This window comes from Hirundo rustica, chromosome 2 (genome assembly GCF_015227805.2).
Source record: "Hirundo rustica isolate bHirRus1 chromosome 2, bHirRus1.pri.v3, whole genome shotgun sequence".
In the NCBI taxonomy this organism is placed as follows: Eukaryota; Metazoa; Chordata; class Aves; order Passeriformes; family Hirundinidae; genus Hirundo; species Hirundo rustica.
Genome location: NC_053451.1, coordinates 79,573,885 through 79,596,693, shown reverse-complemented (window position 1 = coordinate 79,596,693; position 22,809 = coordinate 79,573,885). Strand labels below are relative to the sequence as shown.

Here is a 22,809-nt window from a genome sequence, read left to right as displayed (position 1 = left end):
ACCAACATTCCTCCAAGTCTGCCTGTACATTCTCATAACTCCCAAGAGTAACCCAACTGTCTATTTTTAAGGAGTTTTCTCTTGAAAATTGCTTTCACCTGACTGCTCATGTAACCATGGGTTTTGCCAGTTCTGCTTCTCTTGTTTATATGGTTGTGTTTGTTCTTGGGGAACATCAGGGGAATGAGGTTATGTGACTGCCTGATCTACATTGTGAATCTGCAAGTGTAAGAACAGGCACAAAGTCATGGGGTTGTCATGGAGTGAAATAAAAGAGTAAATTCTGGGGGTATGTTGTGGCATTTGCCTTCTGCTGCTAGCTCTGGTATACTTTTACTGTCTAATGGATTAGCCAAATTATTTCTCTCTGTAATCATGAATGCTATTAAAAGTTACTGTTGGTAGAAGAAAAAGACACTACATTTGACTCTAGTTTTTGTCATTTCATTTTCAAGCAATGCACTTTTCCTATTCAAGCCTTGTCTATTTCTCATACTCTAAAAGTTCTTTGAACTTGAACCTGATCAAATAATTTTCATAACTCCTGATTTAAGTAGAATTGAATGTGAAACTTGAATGACATTTTAAGTGATGTGAACTGCTTAAGCAGAGGGTGTGTGCTGTAACAGAACACATTTTCTATATGAACTGATGCTACCTTTTGTTTTCTCATCTTTCATAGATACATTGCAGTATTCTGACAGAAAGGACAAGTATTACATAGACAATTGAGTAAGAGGCAGGGGAAATTGATGGACCCAGTCATGTCATTGAGTTAGCAAATGTAATACCCTTTTCATTCTAAGTTTCAGTCTCTCTAAAGAGGATGTTTAATACATTTTTTCTTTAGAAATTGAACTATTCAGGCAGTAGTAAATCACTGGTCTTAATCCAGAATCCATAGCTATCCAGAATTTTTTGCCCTTTTTCACTCCAGAGGTTTAATTACATTTTACAGACCATGTCAGATACAGCTCTCTTTTCTCCACTTCCAATTAATGTTAGAGAAGGACAGACTGTACCAGGATAATATCATGTCCTATTGATTAACCATTACGATGTTGTTGAAGAATGGCCTTTATATTAAGATTCTTGGCCGCTGTGATTTCTTTAAGTGTGTCAGCTGTTCGCTCTTAACATCTTGGGAAAACATATTCGTCATCACTGTCGCTCCTGATTTCTCTGTCTTACAAGACACCTCTTTTCCTTTGGAATTACCTACATAGCCACCTCTCTCTGCCGCGTTTTGACTGTAATTGCTCATGACCTTTACTAACAACCTGAGTTACCATTGTATTGCTGACATTCTGACAGAAGTTCTCGGTCATGTAGAATTGCTTTTTCTCATCCTTTCCCTCAAGCATTGCTTTTTTTCCAGTGCTGTGTGTTGCTACTAAATAAAAGGGAGATCACCCCACCTGTGCTGAAGCAGGCTTCAGCTGTGTGAGAGTAGCTGTATTAGAACAATGCTGCAATTTGGAAAATACTATCAAATGCTATCAAATAATACCAGAGTAACTACAAGTCTCTTTATCTTCTTTCTCTCCCCTTATTTTGTCTAGCCTGATGCAGCCCACAACTTTTATCATAGCAAAATTCAAGTCGGATGGGACATGGGGAGTCACTCGTCCAGCCTCCTTCCTCAATGCAAGCAATTGCATTTGCAATTTGCAAATTGTTTGTGTGGCAAGACCAGTGTTTTAGCCAACGTGTCTTGAAAACCTATAGGTATAGAGACTACACGACACCTCTGGGCAGCTTGCTTCAATTTTTGTCTGTATTATGAGAACACTTTTCCTTGAATCAAGTTGTGGCCTCTCTTATTTTGGTTTATACCGATTGCTTTTCAACTGTGACCATGCACTGCTGTGAATACTCTGGCTGTGTTTCCTGGATAACCACAGGTAGGGGAAGACTGCTATTAGGTCAATCAAAAGCCATCTCTTCTCAAGTTGAAATGGCTGCTTCCTGAGCTGCTTTTCACAAGGCAAGCTGCTTTTCACTCTTGCCCCATGACTGTATGAATGCACTGCAGTTTGTCCATATTTTTTCTTGTTTTGGGCTCCAAATTGGGTGCAGTATTGTAGGTGTGGTGTAGTGAGTGTCAAGTAAAGAGAGATTTGCTCCCCCCCATAATCTGCTGGTTGTGTTCCCATTAATACAGTGCAGGGTGCTTGCTGCCTTGACTGTGTGCTTTGTTCAGCAAGGTGTATTCATGAGTCCTACGGTAAGGATGTGTAAGGTAAAACATTGAGATGTCGGAGGAAACATGGATCCCAAACAGTATCATCTTGACTGCTGTACTGCACTTCTGGCTGAGTCTTGGCTCCAATTGCAGTCAGGGTTGTAGCTCTCCTTTTAGTGAGGAAGCAGATACAGATAGTCATTTCTTATCACATGTCTGGAAGTCTTGCTGTTTACTTAGTATTCCAGAAGTGTTAGGAATATTTGTTGGTGTTGCATTACATTACTACCTGGTAAAAATATCTTGCACAGTTTCAATAATGTTTTGGAATGTTAGTATAAAAGACTTCTCTCTTCTCCAAAATATTTTTTTTACACCTGATCTGGACTCAAATCTTCTATAATTTCTCTATTATATCTTTCCATATCTGGGCCTCTTTAGCCTGGAGAAGAGACATCTAAGAGAGGACCTCATCAGTGACTGTAAGTATTGAAGGGAAGGTGCCAAAAGGATGGAGGCAGGGTCTGCTCGGCAGGGCTGAGCATAGGACCAGGGGCAATGGGCAGAGACTGATGCACGGGAAGTTCCACCTAAACAAAAGGATGGATTTCTTTACTGTGTTGGTGACCAAGCACTGGAACAGATTGACCAGAGAGGTTGTGGAGTCTCCCTCACTGGGATTACTTGAAAACCATCTGGTTTTTACATTATTTACAGGTTTCAATCCTGTAAATAATGTGCCCTAGGATAAGCCTGCTTGAGCAGGGAGGTGAGACCTGTAACCCGCTGTGGTCCCTTCCAGCTTGACCCATTCTGTGATATCCTGGGTTTCATCCTGTACCTCTGCTGCCACCTTTGCATCTCAGCTACTAAATGCTGTCTACACATCTTGTGAAATAAGTTAATACATTTTGCCTTCTGGTGGGCAGGCCAGTGTGTGTGCATGACTTCCAGTAACTAAGGTTTTATTGTTTCTACTGACACACAGTACTGATAAGAATCATGAGTTTTACCTCAGCACTGCCCCCTTCTTCAGTCTACTTCCCATCATGACAGATTTCCATTTGAAATGTGAGTTTCATTTGTAGTTGCTGACAAGAGATGCACCTCAAATCTCTTTATACCAGCTGGTGAAGCTTGAGTGGCCAGCCTTGATTCTGAACTGTAGGAAATTAAAGCAAAGTGAATGCTATCCTCTGCCTCATTGGAGGCTATTAATAGCATTCTTTCTGAATTCTTTTAATTGAACCCAAATGCTGTTTAATTTGCACATTAAACTAGGCTAGGGTATGGACACTGAATTTTACCACTAAAATCAGTATGTGATTTTAATTGTCTATGGATTCTGTCCATTGCAAGTTCTGTAAACAACAGTTTTGTTCTTGGTTGGATCTCAAGAATGTGTGAATTTCACTAGAAATCAAAGGTAACAAGTTAGATTATTTCCCATCAGGAGAGACCCAGTCCACATATACAGTAGTACTGAAAGCTTGAAGAAAAATAGAAACAAACCAATTTTCTTTGAAACATTGCTGAGAAAAATGATCTTGGAAGTGAGACTGTAAGTAGTGAGTGAGAAATAAGGGGTTTGTTCTGGTTTTCTGTTGGAGGAATGGTGTTTGCAGTGGTTTTTAATGACAGGGAGAACTAGTGATGTCCTCCTGCCTAACTCTGGCCTCCCTTTTATGATGACATTCTTTTGGCCTCTCTTTTTATGCATTTTCCCTCTGCTTAAGGGATAACAAAAACTGTATAATGGCAATGTGTGGAGTGAGTGCTGGAATATGCACTCATTGTGGGGATTTAGCCAACCCAGCTCACCTAGACTGAGAGGACATTATTCTACCATGAGGCAACAGGTTCTTGTTAGTGTTTTAACTTAGGGAAAAAAGTGGGAATTCCTTCATGGGCTTTGTGAAAAACTCATGGAAAAAAAAGGAGAAATGTTAGGAGTCTAGAGAAGGGGCTTAGTAACATAAGCATCTATAGTAACAAATTTGAGAGAAAATTAATAGATTCAGATTTTTCATCTAAGAGATCAGAAGATAGGACTAGTTGAGAGAGAAACTCACTAGAATATGTGGTTAGAAGGACTGAAGACAACTGAAGAAAAGGGTTTTCAGCAATAGTAGTTTGATGCAGATGATCAGATGAGGGATTAAAAAAGTATATACTTGCCATGATTGTCAGCTAAGGTGTAATGGTCTTGGATGTATTGACTGGAGTAGGAGGAGGATAATAGGTATTGGAGTTCTTTATTCCCCTGATACCTTCACAGGTGCTCAACAGAAACTCTTTCTTGAAGAACATCTTAGGCCCAAGCTTATTTCTGGCAAAATAAGAACTCTGAAGAGGATGGGACAAGCCTACAGAGGCTAGGAGAGTGAGGGGAAAAGATTACTAAAAATTACTGTGTAGAAACCATAATCTTGGAATGAATGTCATTTTTCAGATTTTTTTGCCTGTATATCAGTTGCTTTTGATCTTCTTTGAGGCAGTTTTTAGTGAAGGCATCAAAACTTAGATTTTCTATGGAATGAGTAAGTAGGAATCTGAGCTGAGTGTTGCAGAATGTTTTCACTGAGAGGAGATAGAGTACAGCACACATATGGAGTGTGGCTTCATGTACTGTGAAGCAGCACTTCAAAAGTCAGGTGCTGCTTGTGAGGTGCGGAGATCATGCTTGGTAAGTACTAGGATGGGACATGGGCATAGGAGAGAAACTAAATTAAATTTAGATGAGATTGCACTGAGCCTGCACTATATTACTAAAATGTATAAATAACTGAGAAACTGTATTAATGGGGAGGAATGTTTCAACACAGCTTATGGAGTGGAGCCCCAGGCTTGATTTTGCCTTAGCTGAAAATTATGTAGGGAATAAATCCCAGCAGTATACATGCACGTACACATTTCACACATCAAACCACTAACCTGCTCCAAGGCTGCAGTCTTTGCTGTGATGTAGTTCAAGTATACCTGCTATGAAAACTTTCAGGATATGAATCCAGCCACAGGCCAAATCTTACTGAAGCTTTCTGAAAGCTCATTTCAAACATGGTAAGTAACACAGTTACATACTTAGGAACTGTTTGGCTGGGGAGAGTGCCCAAAGGGAAGGTGATATGAGGGACTCAGAAAGAAGAATCTCTGCCTTCTGTGGACTCTGTAGATAGAAACAGTTTTCTTAACTGTTATCTCTAGCAGGGGTCAAATTCAAGAGAGAGTGAGCATAAAAGAAAATCAACCTTTAAGAGATTTAAATTATATGACAGGTTAATGATTTATTTCTTTTGATTAAACTGTCCTAAGACAGTGGGCTTTATTTCATTATTTGGGTTCCAGTCATGATTAATATAAGGTAAGGTGAATATGTAAGTGGTTATGGGAAGCTTCAGGAAACCTGATTAACAGGAACAAAACAGCTTTGAGAAGACAAGCAGATAAGCAGAGAAAGGAAAGGATAGTGTTGATAGTGGTTTTTTCTCTTTGAGACTCCTTACTGAGATCTACTGACTGGCTGGTTATTCCTCTCCCTCCTCTTCTTGTTTATATTTACCTTTATTTATCTTGTCAAAATATCAAGAAATTTAGGTCAAAATATATCTGGATCCATCTGTTCATCTAGTCTGTTCTTTTACTGCTAGTAGTTATATCTTTTAATTAAGTACGCTTAGTGACAGTTTACCATATTAATGGAGTCCATCCAGTATCTTTAATTCTGTACAGGGTGAACTTAAAAATTTTCTTCTAATTTCTATATTACAAAACAATTATTTAATCTCTTCAATTTGTCATATTGTAGTCTATATGTCTTACTTGTAACTTCTGTTTCAGTGTTGGTTTAGGTGGAAACTCAAATCAGGCTCTGCATTTTAGCTGTCTTTAGCAGAGGTTTATCATCATTGCAGTCTTACTGTGAACTCAGGAAGTGTTTATTCATTGGCATGGCAATCCAGTTCAGTTTTGAATTTTGTTGTTGATATAATAACTTTGTGCTCTCAGACTTACAACAGACTTAGAAAATGTTCAAGTCTATGACTGACCTTTCAGTTCTAAGTTTGTCAAACATTTTGATTGGGGTGCTTTTTGGGGGAGATTTTGAAATTGACCATCAGCGTTGTTGCAATCAGATTTTAAGCAGGGTCTGGAGAGTGATGCAGCAGACACCAGGCATAGTAGGTATGGTACTAGAAGGAAGGAACAGATGACATTGCCTTTAGGGTAATTTGTCTTTCATGACCCTCATGCCACATCGGGTAATTTGGTTCGACATTAGATAGGTCAAAACTTAACCTACTGGGCTAATGTTTGAGATTATATATGAGATGAATTATTTCTTTGACATCTGCCCCACCCCTCCATTGTTCTCTGGCCAGCCCATTAAGCCGTCAGCACAACTGCATTATCAGCTGAGTTTTTACTTTAGGTAGTAGTGATGCTTTGGGTGTTTAATTAGGGAGAAGTGTTAGGAAATATTTTCAGTGACAGCGAACAGTCACTCTTAAGCTTGATGATTTTTATCTCTTAATGGGAATAAACTCCCCAGTAATCTTCTACTTTTGTGATCTGTAAACACTCTGCAGTACTAACAGCACACACAACTTCCGTGTTTACTTAGACAGCTCTGCTTGGATCCCAACTCTCTTTATTTCTGTCTTGTGGGCAAAGCTGCTGCAGATGCAGCTTTTGTAGCATGTTTTCTGAGCTACCATGATACAATCACATAGCTGTCTAAGAAATGGATACTGACTTACATTGGTTTTGATAAAACCTGTGACACTGCTGTGGATTACACTCACATGCATGTGCAGCAGTTTACCTGTGAGTCACATATGTAGTGGTTAAACAAATGTGTGTGTAAGATTGTTTATTGTATGTCTAGAAAAATAGCAGCATCTCTTATCTACTTGTCATGTCAGCAGCTTAGAATAAAACTATGTGAGGGTATAGATTTTTAATGGTTCCATATCAGAGTGATGTATCTCAACAGCATGCTCTCAATAGAACAAATAAAACCTATATGCCTATAAACGAAATATAATTTATATTTTAACATCTTTATTAAATAGCAGTTATTTCAGTTCTACTTGGGATTAAAATCTATCGTATCTGTGATCTAAAAACAGTTTTTGAGATGAAAAATAGACACAACCAGGAGAAGGGTTATTGTGGACAGTAGTGGCCTTTATGCATAATATGTAAACCAGGGTGGCTGTCTCAGAAGCCTCAAGGCACACGTGTGTGTAGCTTTCTACGTGGGGAACAGAAGTTTCAGAGTGGGAATGGTACAGGTGAGCTGTGCACCTGTTCTTGAGGCTGTGGTGTCAGAGGCTTTGGGCGTTCTTGCACTTTGCCTTCTTTCGATGCTTTTATCAGCCAAGGATGTACGGCTGGGCTGGCACTGCTCTGCCTTTGAGCCAGGCATACCCTGCGTGTGCCAGATCCAACCAAAGCCAGCTGCAGGACTAACAACAGTCTTTGGCCTGCCTGAGTTCAAGAAACTTGGGAGCAAAGCTCTCAGGCACATGGTGTGATTGCTAGGGTGTCCTGTGCAAGGCCAGGAGTTCTACTCAAGGGTCCTGATGAGCCTCTTCCAACTGAGCATATTCTATGATTCTCTGATCTCCTAGGAAGTAGAAAAATTAGATTCATGCCCTTTGTCCCACAGGCTCTAACCCATGTCCCGTTTGGCCTTTTGTAAGCTAGATCACAGTGCAGAAAGCAATGCAAGATTCATGTGATCAGAGAGCACTCAGTGTAGTGCCTCAGGATTATATCTGAGTGTATTTAGGAGGCACTCCATGGAGTAAGAAGGGGTGGGAAACCAACATTTCATTTGTTTTTCAGGCTTATTACTATTTGGGAAAGTAAATCTAAAAAAATCAAGTGATTGCGTAATGTACCATCTATAAAGAGACAGGGAGTGGGATCTATCCTAGAAACCTCTCCTTGAAGGAGCAGGACTCTACTGACTAGACCTCCGAATTGGTATCTTGCATGATTCCAGTGTTCCTTTCCATCTATAGCATATGATTCAAACTGCCTTTTATGTTTACTCTTAAAGGAGGGCTGAGAGATTGTCTCATCCATTTCCTTGGCAAAAGGCAAGTTTGGCAGCAGCAATATTATTTGTGATAGAGGTTTGCTGCCTTGCTATTGAGAAGAGACAGTAGTGAAGGATTCCTAACTTTCCTAGTTATCTACTCTCTTCCTAGGCACCATGCTTATCGGGAGGTAGACAGTCTTTCTAATGTCCATCTTCAGAATTTGAGCTTATTGGATCTTCTGTCAAAGCACATGTGGAAAAAAAATTTACAGCCTTTTTCTTTTCCAGTATGCTTTCATACTCTTAAAGGCAGGATGCTGTTTTCTCTAAAAGTGATCACAGTACAGGCTCCTTATTTTTGTTGTTTTCTTCTGTAAGTTTTGGTTTCCTGACCACCTGTGATTGTTCTCTTTAACAGATCTCTGTGATAGCACTTCCTTATGTGTAGTGCTCAAAACTGGGTGTACTACTCCATTTGTGGCTGGATTAGAGCAAGACATTTTTCCAGCCCTACCAGTTGTTGGCTCTTGTTGAGTTCATGATCATTGCAACTGTCAAATTTCTTTCTGCGGAAATGCTGTTACACCAATCTTTCCCAGATTTTCTTTATGTGGTTGGTTATTCCTGGCATAATCTTAGAACTTTGTTCTGGCCTTAGCTGAATGGCTGCTGCAAGCAGGGGCTTTTGACTGTCCCATTAGCCTTGTGCACATCATTCCGTATTTTCATTAGTGGTGCTTCCCTGGTACTGCAATTAACATAACAAATCCTGAGCATATGTCCAGTTTGAGGTTAACCTCTGATAAATATTAGCTAGTCTTTCTAACCAATTTTGGAGTTTGGGGTTTTTTGGTTTTTTGTTGGTATTTGCCAGCAGTTCTTGTTAAATCATGTTTTTCTAGCTAGCTTGTTGGAATATCATGTGCATTATCACCTTCAAAAGTTCTACCAAGGTCAAGACAAAGTAACTAGTGTGGATCAAGACAGATGATTTCTTTTCAGCATCTGCACATCTTACCAGTGGTAAAGATTGGAAACTGCCTCTGTGTGCATTCTAAATACTGGGGTTTATTACTAAAGGTCTGCATCCCTTCTTTCTTCCATAGGGACTGACATTGGAAATAGTGTGTGTCTCCATCCAAGTGGTGTCCCCTAGGTCTGCCTGAGCAGTCTCATGCGGTGGAGGACACATCAGGCCACTCTGATCAGCAGCTCCAGATAAACCTTTGTGACCTGTGTATTACTTTACCAGTTGTCCTTCTGCTCCTGTGCATATAAGCACATCTGAGTCAGTGACCACTGAATACTTGTATCTTTTGGGAGAACAGGATCATCTACGGTCTTTTTTATTATTTTTCCCTTTTAAAAAGGGATAAGGGCATAGGAAGTCTTAAAATAATTAACACCTTGTTTTACAGAAAACTACTGGTGTTTGATTTTGGGTGGTTTGTTGGTTTGTTTGTTTTTTGGTTTGGGGGGGTTTTTCTGTTTTGCTTTTGTTTTGTGTTTTTTTTGTTGTTTTGTGGGGGTTTTTGGTTTTTTGTGTGTGGGGGTTTTTTGCTGTTATTTTGTGGGGTTTGTTTGTTTTGTTGTTGTTGTTGTTTGGGGATTTTTTTGTTCTGAAATGCTGAAGCAAACGAGTGGTGGTGTTAGAATAAACAAAACCTGCCTGTAAAACCTGTCTAACTTGGTTAACCCACTAGACTTCAGCTGTCTCTTTTAAAAATTAGTAATTTATGTTAACATCTGTTTAAATCAAGCATTGAGGCGAAGAGCTGCTTTTTCCTAACAATTTGTGTCCCTTTTCCCAGGCTTAAGCTTTTTACCTGCTTTCCATGACTGTTTTATTCTTTATAATGGGTTGATATTATTTGATACTATTATTCGAGGTTGTATTGCTTGCCTGTCTTCTTTTTAGGGGATTTGGAAGCCTGTCATCAAAAAGCTGGCCCCACAGACCAGCTCAGAGGTAGTAAATGCCTTGCAGACACATAGGGCTCTCCTCCAAACATTGTCTATGGATCCTAGAAATGCACTCACCTGAAAGTAATTCCTGTGTCAGGGTAAGCTTTTCTCTTCTAGCTTCAAAGTCCACAGTGATTGCACTAAAACGTGAAAACTTGTACCAATGAAGTGCTTCTGTCTTAACTGAAAAAGTATTGAAAGACAATATGACTTCTGAAAAGTCCACTGCAGAAAACCAATGCATAATTAGTGGAAGTGTCAGTCTGAGTAAGATTTTACAAAATTAATTATAAATATCTTGATCACATCTTCCTTTGTTTTCTGATACAGAATATTCTGCCAAAATAGAGACTCCTAAACATTTTGATTCTGAAATACTGCATTTGTATGTTATGATACATTATTTTCTATATTTCTTGTATAACAAGCATGACTTGTGACTTCTTTTTTTCCCAAGAGCTCAGGATTCTTTCAGTGATTTATTTGAAATGCTGTATTAAAAGAAAAACGTAACACAACTTAAATCTTATACCAGTTAATCTAACTGCCAGCCATAACTCCATTTAGGCTTTGGAATAAGCATCAAAAGCTGAGGAAATTTTCATTTTCTTATGCCCATTATCTAAAGATTAGAGCAAATAAATGCGTGTACTTTCTCATTAAAAAAATACAGGGTCACCAGTTCTGACTCTTTTCATTTCTCTTTAATTTGTCAATTTTTTATCGGCTCTGTTTTGCTGATAGAGTGGAAAGAAGGAGAGACTGAAATTAATTAAATCTTCTTTGATATTTAACTTTTTATTTAGTGTCTTGGGGACCCGAGGAGCTCAAAGCAATAATCAATCAAAATCACTCCCATCTGTCTATTCTCAGGGGAACTGTAATAATAACCAATTAATACAACCCTAGACTGGACAGAAAGGTTGTGATTAGCCCCTACAAAAAATGATTGCAATTAGCAAAATTCTGCTGTAGCAGAAATCACCAGTTAAAGCCTTTTTGCAAAAAAAAAAAAAAAAAATGTTTAGGCTTTAGCTTGCTTGAAATACTGAAATACAGCAAAATTTTTACTTTGTTCCAGCCTTTTTTGACCTTGTCTAAGGGATGAAGGCTTTTAGACACTTTGAGCCTCATTTTTAAAATGATGTGCCATGGTCAGTTAACTGATAATGTATCAATTAACAAAAAAAAAAAAATCTCTGTCCATGACTTGCCATAATTTTCTACAATTCCACTTCCTTTGAAGTATTGCTGCCCTAAAATCAAAGCACACACACACCACTGCAGAGCGTTTTAGAAATATATGGTGTTATTCTGGTGACACCAGGTGTTGAAAGTAAAAAATGTAATGCATTATGAATTCAGAAGCATGCCTTTACTAATTGATAGTTATTGTGGGATAAGCGGTGAGCTAGTGAGGGTTTGTAATTTGCCAATAATTTATGTATTTTGAAAGGAATGTTCACATGCTGGAAGTCAGAAGTTACTTGATCATTACCTGTCTTTTTATATCATATCAAAAAGACAAAATGTTATATGATTTCTCTGCTTTCTGTGTTTTAAGTAATATACTGTTTCTTGATTTACATCTGTCTCTCTAATTACATTATTTCATTTTTCCTCAGTTAATTAGCATCACTAAGTGAGTGTTTGCTTAAGGAATGCAGAAGTGAAATTAACTGAGATTTCCAGATGTCCCTAGATACTGGCAAGTCTGGGAGAAATGTTGTTCAGAATAATAACATTATTCCTGTGTGTGGGCATTGGGAGTTGCCAGAGTCTGCTATACTGCACAGTATTTGGGTGAGGAGAGTGGCACTGGGAAGGGAGTGACTGATTTGTTCAAGAGCTGAAATGTAACTTCCTATGGCCAGGTTGGACTAAGAAGTTATTTAATAATGTTTTGTGCATTTTCAATATTGTGTGAATAATGCTTATCTTTAATATTTTTCAGGTAGCATCATTTTAACTCCAAAGATACGATTTTTGGTTAATCTGTAAAATCGTCTCTTCTTGTTCCAGTTTTTCATTGTCAAATGCATTTGGTGTGAGGGTGTGCTAGTGTTCATCTAAAACTACTTCTTGAAACTCCCAGGCTGGATTTGCTATGAGCCAAGACCTTTCAGTGCAAGTAGTCTGTTTTTAAAAGTGTGGTGCAGAGTGTATTTACTGGATGCTGCTCTCTTTATTTGTGGCATAAAAATAAATTATAAGTGGTGCTTGTAAATTTATTGTAGTAGGAGCAAAGTTGCTGACAGGAAGAGCAGTTGGTTTTATATTGTCTATCAGTTTGTGCTGAGAGGTGTGTGTTGAAAATGTCTGCTGATCCCAGTGCAAGAGGAAACTTTTCACTTAGAAGGATAGAGAAGTCTTGGGACTTGCTGTACCTGTCCTGCTTATCCTGTTCACTAACACTGAAATTTGAAAAAGCGTGAGGAAGTGAATTGGAGGATACTCTACATACTACTGGATATTTGGGACCTATTTGGAAAGATGGGATCCCAATAAAATAGCAGCATGTATGAATGGTTTTCTTATTTCCACAGTGTACCCTGAGAAAGCAGGAATATAGCGATCCATTGTCACTTCTCCCTCATGTCCCACAAGTGTGGACGGCGACAGTGGCAGTTTCCCTTTCCGTGCCGAGTTCTGTGCATCCCCTCTGGTCTGCTCTGTTGACAGCTATTGTAGCCAGTTTAGCCATCCTCTTTTCTCATAATTTTGGCCTGTATTTGGGGGGTGTGAGGAGGCTGTTGTGGGGAGATACTGAAGCTAGTCAGAGGATAATTTATAAATTATAATTTATAAAATTTATAATGGCAGCCTAATCACCTTTGCTTGGGGCCTGCTCCAGTCCTAAATTGGCTACATCTAAAGATTTAGCTTGAGGTGTTTAGAACATTTTATATTGTAATATTGCCAAATTAATGCTGTTTTTCTCAGCACAAACCCTAGATTGATGGATAGGTGTTGTTGGACACTCTCCTAGACATTTCAGTGCCTTAAGGTATGTGAGTTTCTTCTGATGTGCACACAAAGTAACTTGGAAGACTTATGTCTCTAGAACACTAATTTTGTTTTTAAAAAATTTAAAGGGTCCTTTTCAGCTGCTCTATATGCTCTCATGATGCAGAAATGTATCGCAGATGGAAACCACTTGGTTTGTAGAAGTAAAATCCTTCACAAAAGCCATTAGAGTGTGTCCAGAGCAGGGGGACCACGGTGGTGAAAGGCCTCAAGGGCAAGACTCACAAGGAGTGGCTGAGGTCACTTGGCTCGTTCAGCTTGGAGAAGAGAAGGCTGAGGGGAGACCTCATCACAGCCACAGCTTCCTCAGGGGGAGCAGTGGAGGGCAGGTGTTGATCTCTCTGCTAACCAGTGACAGGATACAAGGAAATGGGATGATGTGGGGAAAGTCCAGACTGGACATTAGGAAAAGATTCTTCACTGAGTGGGTGACTGGCCACTGGAACAGGCTCCTCAGGGCAGTGGTCATGGCTCCATGATTGTCAGAGATCTGAACAATGCTCTTTGTCATATGGGTTAGCTTTAGACAGTCATGTGAGGAGCAGAGACTTGGACTTCATGATTCTTATATGTCCCTTCCAGCTTGCAAGATTCTGATTCCTTTATTGCCTTCAAATGATGAGTGCCCCAGAAGCTGTTGTCTGTGGTCTCCAAGCACATGTTCTTGAACTTTGTATCATTTAAACCCTTCTTACTTCTTACTTACTGAGAACTTACACAGTTCTTAGGCCGTCTCATGTGGCTGTGGCATGAAATGATGCTCTTCTGGATGCATCACACACAGATGTAGTAGGCATACAGCTGATTACTATTGTAAGATCACTAAGAAATAAAACAGCATTGATTCCTGAGGAATATGACTGATGACTTTTGTCTGTGTTTATTACTTCTTATTTTAATATAGTCCATTATAATCTCCTCTTAATTTACTCCTTGTTCATAGACAGTTCTTCCCTATGACTTGGTCTGGAGAAGTTTTCACTGATTATTAAATATTGAACTCCCAGTTCACTGTGTTATCCTTGTCAGAGGAGGTTGTTTAATGACCCTGGCCTGGCTTTTTTGCATTCAGAACCATACTGCATATCAATCCCCTCCTTATTTGATTCCAGTACTTAATTCTGTTCTTTCTTCATCAAGTTACAATCAGAAATTCTTTCTCAAAGGTCACTCAAGAGAGGCTACAGAGCATGTATAAAGCCATTTTCATTTATGTAAATATTTTATTTGTAAATAATTGTCATATATAAATTAAGACAAATAATTTGTAATCCTGTTACAGTCTTACCCCTTGCTATAAGATGTCCTTCATTAAAGCTTCCTTCCAATCATTCTGGAAGGAGAACCGGCAAGGAGACCTTGAATTAGAGTAAATTCTACGTGTCATCATAAAATCAAAACAGCTTTTATCTGCAATTGCAAATGTATATGTAGAGACAGAGAATTACTTCCATCAGTAGTTCTTGTATCTCTTGCAGCTCCAGGAGAAGATTTAAGGGGTTGTGTAGCTGGTTTTCCTCATTTTTCAGTGAATACAGATCTTACAGACCTGTGTTAGATTTTGCATCAGACTTTATAGAACCTGTTTCTTTTATCAGAGACCAAACCACTCTTTACCAGAAAATAAGCATTTAATTTGACACATCCTTTATAGGACACATACAAATTTGAGACTTCTTGTCTTGCTTTGACTCTGTCAGGCAGGAGGATATTTAAGTTTGGTCAGTACATTTTACGGATTTGAAAGCAAATACTCCAGTGCCTTGCTAAGTGAAATTTAAGGCTTTTTTGGATGTCCCCAGAATATGTATTTGTTTCTTCTGTGTAGAAGATCAGAGGCCAGTAAATTTATTTACTTTGGGATGATGCATTCCCTGTTGCTGAAGAAGGACATGAGGTTTGAGGCTTCATTGCAGGAATTTTTAAGTCATTCTTAGCAAAAATCAAGACCAGGACAATTGAAATAACTCATTAATTCTCTTTTCACAATGATCTCTGACTTACTTGTTCTGTAGTAAACTTGTTACTAATCTCTAAAGAGAAGTGATATGCCTCTGTGGGATTGAAGTTGATTATATACATCTGTTTGTGGTTCTTTGTAGTTTTGATTTAATGTCCTGTTTTGGATTGCATTTTCTTGCCTTTTATTATATTAGAAAATGGTGAAAGATACATGTTGCTGAGATATGAATTGGGGTTTTATTTCTGACTTTTATTAAGTTGCAAGCTGAAATTCACTTTAAAAATAATTTTATTAAATAAAACTGCCCAGATAGCTTACCAATGTAAGACTAGCATATACACTTAATTGGTGAGACAAATAAAATAACTGCGGTGAATTAGAAGAGAATCACAAAATCATTTCTTTTGGAAAAAGACCTTTAAGATTGAGTCCAGCTGTTAACCCAGCACTGTCAACTCCATCACTAAACCATGTCTCTGAGTGCCACATCTACACATCTTTTAAATACCTCTAGGGATGGTAACTCCAGTTCCCTCGGCAGCCTGTTGAGCTGATTTATTTTGTTACTAGTATGTCCCATGTTAAATATTGTGCTTTTCCACAAATTTGATTCATAGACTGAAAAGATGGTGTAAGACTTCCTTCTTTAAAAAAAAAGCTACACTTTTGCTTCTGTGCACCTCTAAATATCAAGGAGGGCTTCTCCTCCTTCCATTACCACCTAGTGGCATACATAAAAATAAAAAAGCATTACTGTTAGTGTAACTTCTGTGTCTGTAGATAGACTTTATTGTCCACTACTTCTGAACGTCACAAAATTTATATGACCTTGCTTCAGAGCAAATGTCCTTGGCCATTATCCCACATTATCTGTACCCTTTCTGGTGGAATACTTAAAATCATGTTTGCATTTAGATCTGGTGGCTCCTCCAGTACAGCTGGTTTTAACCTTCCTCTCTCCTTTTCTGGTGGCCACTAACACTTCACAAGCCAAGCATGGCTCTGTATAGAAAATCCTTGTGTGTGTATATGTTGTTGCAGCAAATGCATATGAATTAACTTTCTTTGACCCTTTAAAGCAGCCCATAATTTCCCAGGAATCATGTGTTAAAAAAAATACCAGTCTGTTGGGTTTTCCTGTTGTTTAATTTCTGCCACATTGGTCAAAGGTTTGTGTTTTAGTAGCCAGTCCATGCTGTACTGGAGTATAGTGTGATGTGACACTGTTCCCAGGTTTATACCTGGATTTTTGTGTTTGGCTCATTTAGCAGAGCACATTTTGTTCCCTGAACATCTGTGCTCTCATTTGGTTTTTAGCAAGGTTTGAGGAGCAGTTGTTGCAGTGTTGCAGTGACCTTTCCACATGGTACTGCAGGGCTCAGGCACTTCGACTCATCCCAGGGAGACATCCTGCTACCACCTATGGAGCTGCTGGCTGGAGGAGCCTCCTCTATTCTATCAGGATGTGCAGCTACTGGCCCTCCCAGTGAGACACAAGAGGCACCACTGGGTCTCTCCTGGGCAGAGCTCGTCCTGCCTGCAGCCCCTGCCGTGGTATCTCCACGGAGCAGGGGCAAAGGCATAAGATGGCTCCCCCAGCCAGAGGCCCCTGCCAGTGGGAGGATGCTCTTGCTCACCAATGGGGCTTTATAAACATCTCCCTTCCAGGCTCAGTCACACTCCCAAGGGACGGTGCTGGGCCATGACCTGGGCAGCTCTCCCCTCCCCACAGAGGATCATTGTGCAGCTGTTCCCTCATTTCCTTTGTGGAAAGGCACCTCACGATCCCACACAAGACCCCATCTTTTCTCTCTTCCCGCTCTCTCTCTCGCCATCCTTTCAGTGTAGAAAAATACATTCCCATGCTTAGGTACTCAAAGTGTTTGCCGTGTTCCACAGGCTGGGATGATCTTCTCGGTCCAAAACAGCGAACTGACCGCTCCGGGTATTGGCATGTAAATTAATGTGCTGACCTTGCAGGGAACCCATCCAACTGCGGGCTCTGTCCTGAGTTTCAGGATGTCGGCGGTTTGAAACTCTGGGCTCTGTTCTGCATCTCAATGATGGAAACCACTTCAAATTCACCATGGCATAGCAGGGCTGTCCTATCAGAAGTTGTTTTTCTACTCTTTTCCTGTAACAGCAGTCTAGCTTCTAAAGCTTATGCTCCATTCTTGTGGGTTGTTTTTTTCTTCCTTTTGTGTAGCTACAACAGTGTAAGCACCTATGCTAAAAGTGCAAAGAAGAGATATTTTTGTGTATAGAATTTAAATTAATTTTAGTTTATTTAAAACTGCATTGTAAGGACCCACCATGCTTGAGTGGGATTTTGAGAAGCCATCTAGTCTCTTGCCTTTCTCTAAGACAAGAATAACTGTAGTATCCATGATAGTTTGAACAAGTTTTCAAGAGTTCCAGTTTTCAAGGCTTCCACACTGTTTATTGATTTTCAGTTAACACACCTCAGCTGGCACTAAGATGCTTGAGGTATTGCTGTGTTCTTGTGAAGCATCAGTGTGTTGCTCAATAACACTCAAAAAGGCATGGGGAGAATGAGTGTGAACAAAGGAGGAGACATGGTTTCTCTCCCTGTATAAATTCATGGTTTATCTATTCTTAAATATTAGTTCTAGTTTCCCTATGTCAGAAAACCTTAGAAGAATCAGTAGTGAGTGCTTCTTGGTTTGTTAAATTTACGTGGACTTGTCAGCCATCAAGAAAGTAAGCACTGGAAAAGTTTCTGGTGGCACTGAGGAGGTGCACAAAGCCCCCAGACTCAGGAAGATGAAGCAAGCAGGCATCAGGGAAAGACCCCACAAGTAATCTGGCCTCATGCATACACACACAGTCACCGCCTGGGGCTGCCTTCCATGCTGCTACTGCCATTGCTGACACAAAAACAGACGTGAGAGCTCACAGGAAGGAAAGGCCTTTACACAGCACAACACTTATCACTGACTTGGGGAGGGTCTGGACCCAAGTCTGGAAATGCATCGATGTTGCCTTGCCCTGTTCTTGTGCTGTGATGCTGAGGTATCTGTTGTTGACCACCCTAAGGCAGAGGGCACTGGGCCCTCAAGCTTTTGTGGGGTCATTTGTATGGTTGTTCCTATGCCTGTCTGTTCTTAAAATTGGAAAGCTGCTCCTATCCATGTTAATGATCCCGTGCAAAAAATTTTGGCTGGCTTTGTGTTCATGTATGCAGAGAATCAACTCTTCTTAAAACCTTTACCCATATTTTTAGGTGATTATGCCCCATCTCATCAGCTCCTATTTAGCTCCTGCTGTTTCATTCTTAGCCCAAGTAAAACAGTTCTAGACTCAGTGCTCTGCCCTTTTTCTAAATAGTTTTATAGTCCACAGGTTTCTGAATTGATGTCCCAAGACTTTAGTGAAACTTGTACAACATGACTTTAATATTAGGACAAAACAGTCAATACTTACTAATATAATTTTCTCTTGAGGTGACAGCTTTCCCCTCCTTCCTCTCAATCAGTTTGTCCATATCCACTGACCCTGCTTTTTTTCATCTGCCTTTTCTTGTCCTGATGCGCTGACAATCCCCTCCTGTCTCGGCACTTTAGAAATCTAGCCTGTTAATCAGTCTAATGTTGTGTCCAGCATGTGTTCTGCATTCCATCCCCCACATCTTTTTATGTATGTGGTAGTTTTATCTGTTTGTCACTTTGAGACCTTCTGAAAGTCACTTTGGGAATTAAACTCTTTCTGTAAGTAATAAAAATTAATCTAACACATTTTCTCTATGCAGAACAGTTGAAAGTGATTTGGAAGGTTTTCAAACAGACAAAAGGCAAATGTTTGCTGTGATGATAAAAGGGTACAAAGCACGTGAGCAGTGTTGTGATAGATGCCTGTCCACTCTGCCTCCTGGCAGCGACTCACAAGATACTCCAGTTTAAGAACAGAAGTATTTATTGGTTTGGGCATGTGAGTTATCCAAGGAAGAAATGAAAGGAATCTGCAAAGAAGGTTAAGTGGAGTTTCAGGTAGTGCCCAGTAGCATCCAGCATGGCCCTGGTTACTCCAATACTCTTGTTTGTTTTCATAAACCAGCACCTCACAGTTTCGGAGCGGGTGACCGCTGCGAGGAGACCATAACCTCTTGATTTCAAAGGAGCCATCATTTCGCTGGTGCCTCTGTGGTTAATGTAAGAAAGGTGTCTTGCCATAAACTTTTTCCGAGGTATTCAGCAAGGTTGGGAAGGGGTCGGCCCAGGCAGGAAGCTCTTGTCTGTGCTATAAAGAAAATAGCAAGCAACAAAATGAAAGCATCAAAGGACCAACAGGATGCGGTCCCAGGAGTCCTCTCTGGCATGTTAGTCCTTCTTGAAAGTTAGCATTGAGTGAAGAGTGACCTTAAAACTCCCTTCATTCAAACAGACTGGGCTCAAGTTTAAAGTTCAAGGCATTTTGTTTTTTCACCTGTTTCCTACAGTTTTTAAGAAACTTCTGAAGAATTAATGTGTAACTATATCTGGTCACAGAGCCAATGCAGAGAATTTTTCTCAAGGGAAAATAATGTTACTGTATGGAGTGAGAGAAATGGATACTTTCTGAGTTAGGTTTTATTTTGTTGAAACTTTTTCTCCCAAACCCACTGTGAGCACGATTGCAAACAGCCCTGGAGACAGCGTAATGCACGGCCATGCTTTATTTTTAAAAGAAGCTGGTATGGTCCTGTAATTGTCTGAATTGGGAAAAAAAAATATTTAAAAAAAATATTTAAAAAAAAAAAAAAAAAAAAAGGTGGATTTTGCCGGAGCTGCTGCTGCCACTTGGGAAGCAAGGTCTTGTTTTGGGCACAACCTGGGAGCAAAGAGCCTGGTTGCAGCTTCATCTGCGAGTGCATGGTGAGTGAGCCAGCAACTGGCCCCATGGCTGCCCACCCTTCTCTCATCCTGCTGGAGCTGTTGGGCCTCAAGAGGGAAAACCAAAGTCCTGACCCAGCACTCCACTGGTGGGTGAGGGTGGATGTGGATACAGCGCTAACGCCAAGTGGCAACCCAGGTGCTCCTGGCTGGCACCAGTTGGGAGCCACTTTTCACCCAACAACACCGACCTGTGTGATGCTGAAATAGTTCCTCTGTTTTCTGATCTTTGCATCTTGCCTGATGAAGCAACTAGTTACAGATCCCACAAGCGATCTGGCAGGTCATCTTTCATAGCTAAAAGAAATAGTTTGCAGAGATGATGTACAAATTTCACTCGTGTTTCCCCCATGCCATTAAATTTTAATGATTCTGATATGAATATTTCATGAAAGTACTTTCTGAATGGGTTTGTTTTGTCCTGGCAGCTAATATTCAGTGTAAGTCTGAGCAGCTTTTGTTTGTTTTTTGTTGGGCTTTCTTTTCCTCTCAGATGGTTTAGTGAAGGTAGGAAGTGTCAAACTGGATTAAGTGAGGATAGGCAACTTCTTGCTGGTGATTCAGTGCGGGGGTGCCATTTATAACTCTTTTCAGCTGCGTAGTGGAAGCCTGTGAAATGACCCTCGAAGACAATTCTGCTCTGTGCTCTTCTACCACAAGGTGGCTAAAACTCTTAAAAGCGCAGAATTTGCTAGCGCTTTAAGTGATGCGAGTACATCTACAGCCTTTCTGCAGCACAACACAGGGCACACTGGAGACCAGATTTATTGTGCAGAAAATTGTGTATGTCTTATTTATATGGAGCAGTGATCAGGAAATGTTATTACAAAGTTTATTCCAATCCCTCCTTGGCTGGAGGGGTGGGCTTTGCTTTGTTGTTGGTTTTTGTAATAGAAGGAGAAGTCATTGAGCTCCATCCAGCATGAGCGACACGGCTGCTGTGGGGCACAGAAGTGCCACAGGGAGCTGTGGCTGAAACTTCAGCTTCCAGTCCATCTCCACTGGTACTGCCTGCTGAATCAGTCTGCTCAAAGGCTAAATCAGAAACACTTGCCCAGACCTGGGTTCCTTTAGCAAGTTCAGCAAGTTTGCAAGGGTTAGCAAGTTCCTTTGTTGCTGTTGAATTCTGTGGACCCTGCACTGGGATGATGGGTGCCTTTCTTTAAATGGGTGATGTTTCCCAACAGCCAGCTGCTGTGCCATCAGAAACAGGGAAGTTGTTTTCACCAGTTTCAGGAAATGGTGACACTGTTCTCTGTGAACTTTTTGGAAGCTTATCTCCTGCTGTACAGTAGGGACAGGGCTTTTGTTTAATGGAAATGAAGCGTATCTTTTTCTTACAGATGCGCCACTCACTATAGAGCTTTTTATGTGCGTTTTAGGTTTCCCTTTTTATTTTTTAACTTATTAACTCTGACAAGTAACCTCTTGGTTGTGAACAATTTAATTCACAATTCATTTTTCTGATTCAAAGTGAACATGAGTGCCCTAATCCCCTAATGGGAATTAATTGCATGTTTCAATGCTTAACTCTGATCCTTTCTCAATCCCCACTGGGACAAGTTTCTTCCTGAAGGATCTGTGTTTGTTATTCAAAACACAATCTGAAAGGTAATGATTTTTCTTATAAAAGAGACTCGGGCCGACTGAATATTAATGCTCTTTTTATTGTGAGGGAATGAGCTGCATCCAAGAAAAAAAAACTCATTTATGTCATGAAGGATAAATTACTCTGAAGTATATCTGATAAAGTACAGGGAAAAAATCAGTATGTTCTTATTCCCCTAAGTGAAAGCAGTTTGCCAGTAAATGAAGGCACACACTGTTTTTGCTTGGAAAGCTGTATTTTGAGAGAAAAACTGTTTCCTTCACCAAAGGGGAAATTGCATAGCTACTGAGGATTTTTAAATGACACTGTTCTCAGCCAGCAACACACCCTTTTGGATAACTGACCTAACCTAACAGTTTACTATAATAAGAGTAAATTGCAGAAAATAGATTAAATTTCTACTTCCACTCTGTTTTTAAATGTTTCTCAAACCTGAAATACATTATTTAATGACACTCTTTCCAGGAGGAGCTGCCCAGGCTCCTCTGATGTTGGGTGTCTGGCCCAGCCAAATGAGTGTGGCTGAGGCAGGCTCTGCCCAGTCAGCGACCACAGGTAAAATGTGGAGAAACATCACAGTGCAAGAACTGCTTCTACCCTACAGAAATGATGGAGCACAAACAGGGCACAGTGTGAAAAAATAATGCAGGAACTATGAAGGTACCTTTCCCCCCCATTATGTTTCAGTAAAGCCAGTCTTTTATCCCATTTAAACCAATTTTGAGTGTTTCATGCTCACAGATAAAACAAATGGTCCTTCAGGGTCTGTTTTCAAGGGGGGACTCACACATGTGCAGACCAGCTACTTGCGATTTAACACTCTGGGGTGTCTCTCTGGGGAAGAGGGGAGGAACACAGCCATACCTGGTCTCTCTGCCAGCAGCCCTGGCTTCCAGTTTCTCCCCTGGCCCCACAGGCTGTTGTTCAGCATTTGTCTGTCACTCAGCAGGCGGGACCTCGGCGCTGGCATTATTGCAAATCCACCAGTACATCCATGAGGTGACTCTATACCATGTTACACCTGCTTTTGGGGAGTCACTGAGCACAACACCACACACTTGCTGCAGCACAGCTCCCACAATGGTGTGAGAGAGAAAAATTAAGAAAGATTTAGAGCTTTTC

The 22,809-nt window shown here is 40.2% G+C and overlaps 1 protein-coding gene across 2 annotated transcripts in view; it reads left to right on the top strand.

The window, feature by feature from the left end:
- GGACT (gamma-glutamylamine cyclotransferase) overlaps nt 1-22,809 on the top strand; it is a 28,477-nt gene that overhangs the window by 2,124 nt on the left and 3,544 nt on the right. The window lies entirely within an intron of this gene.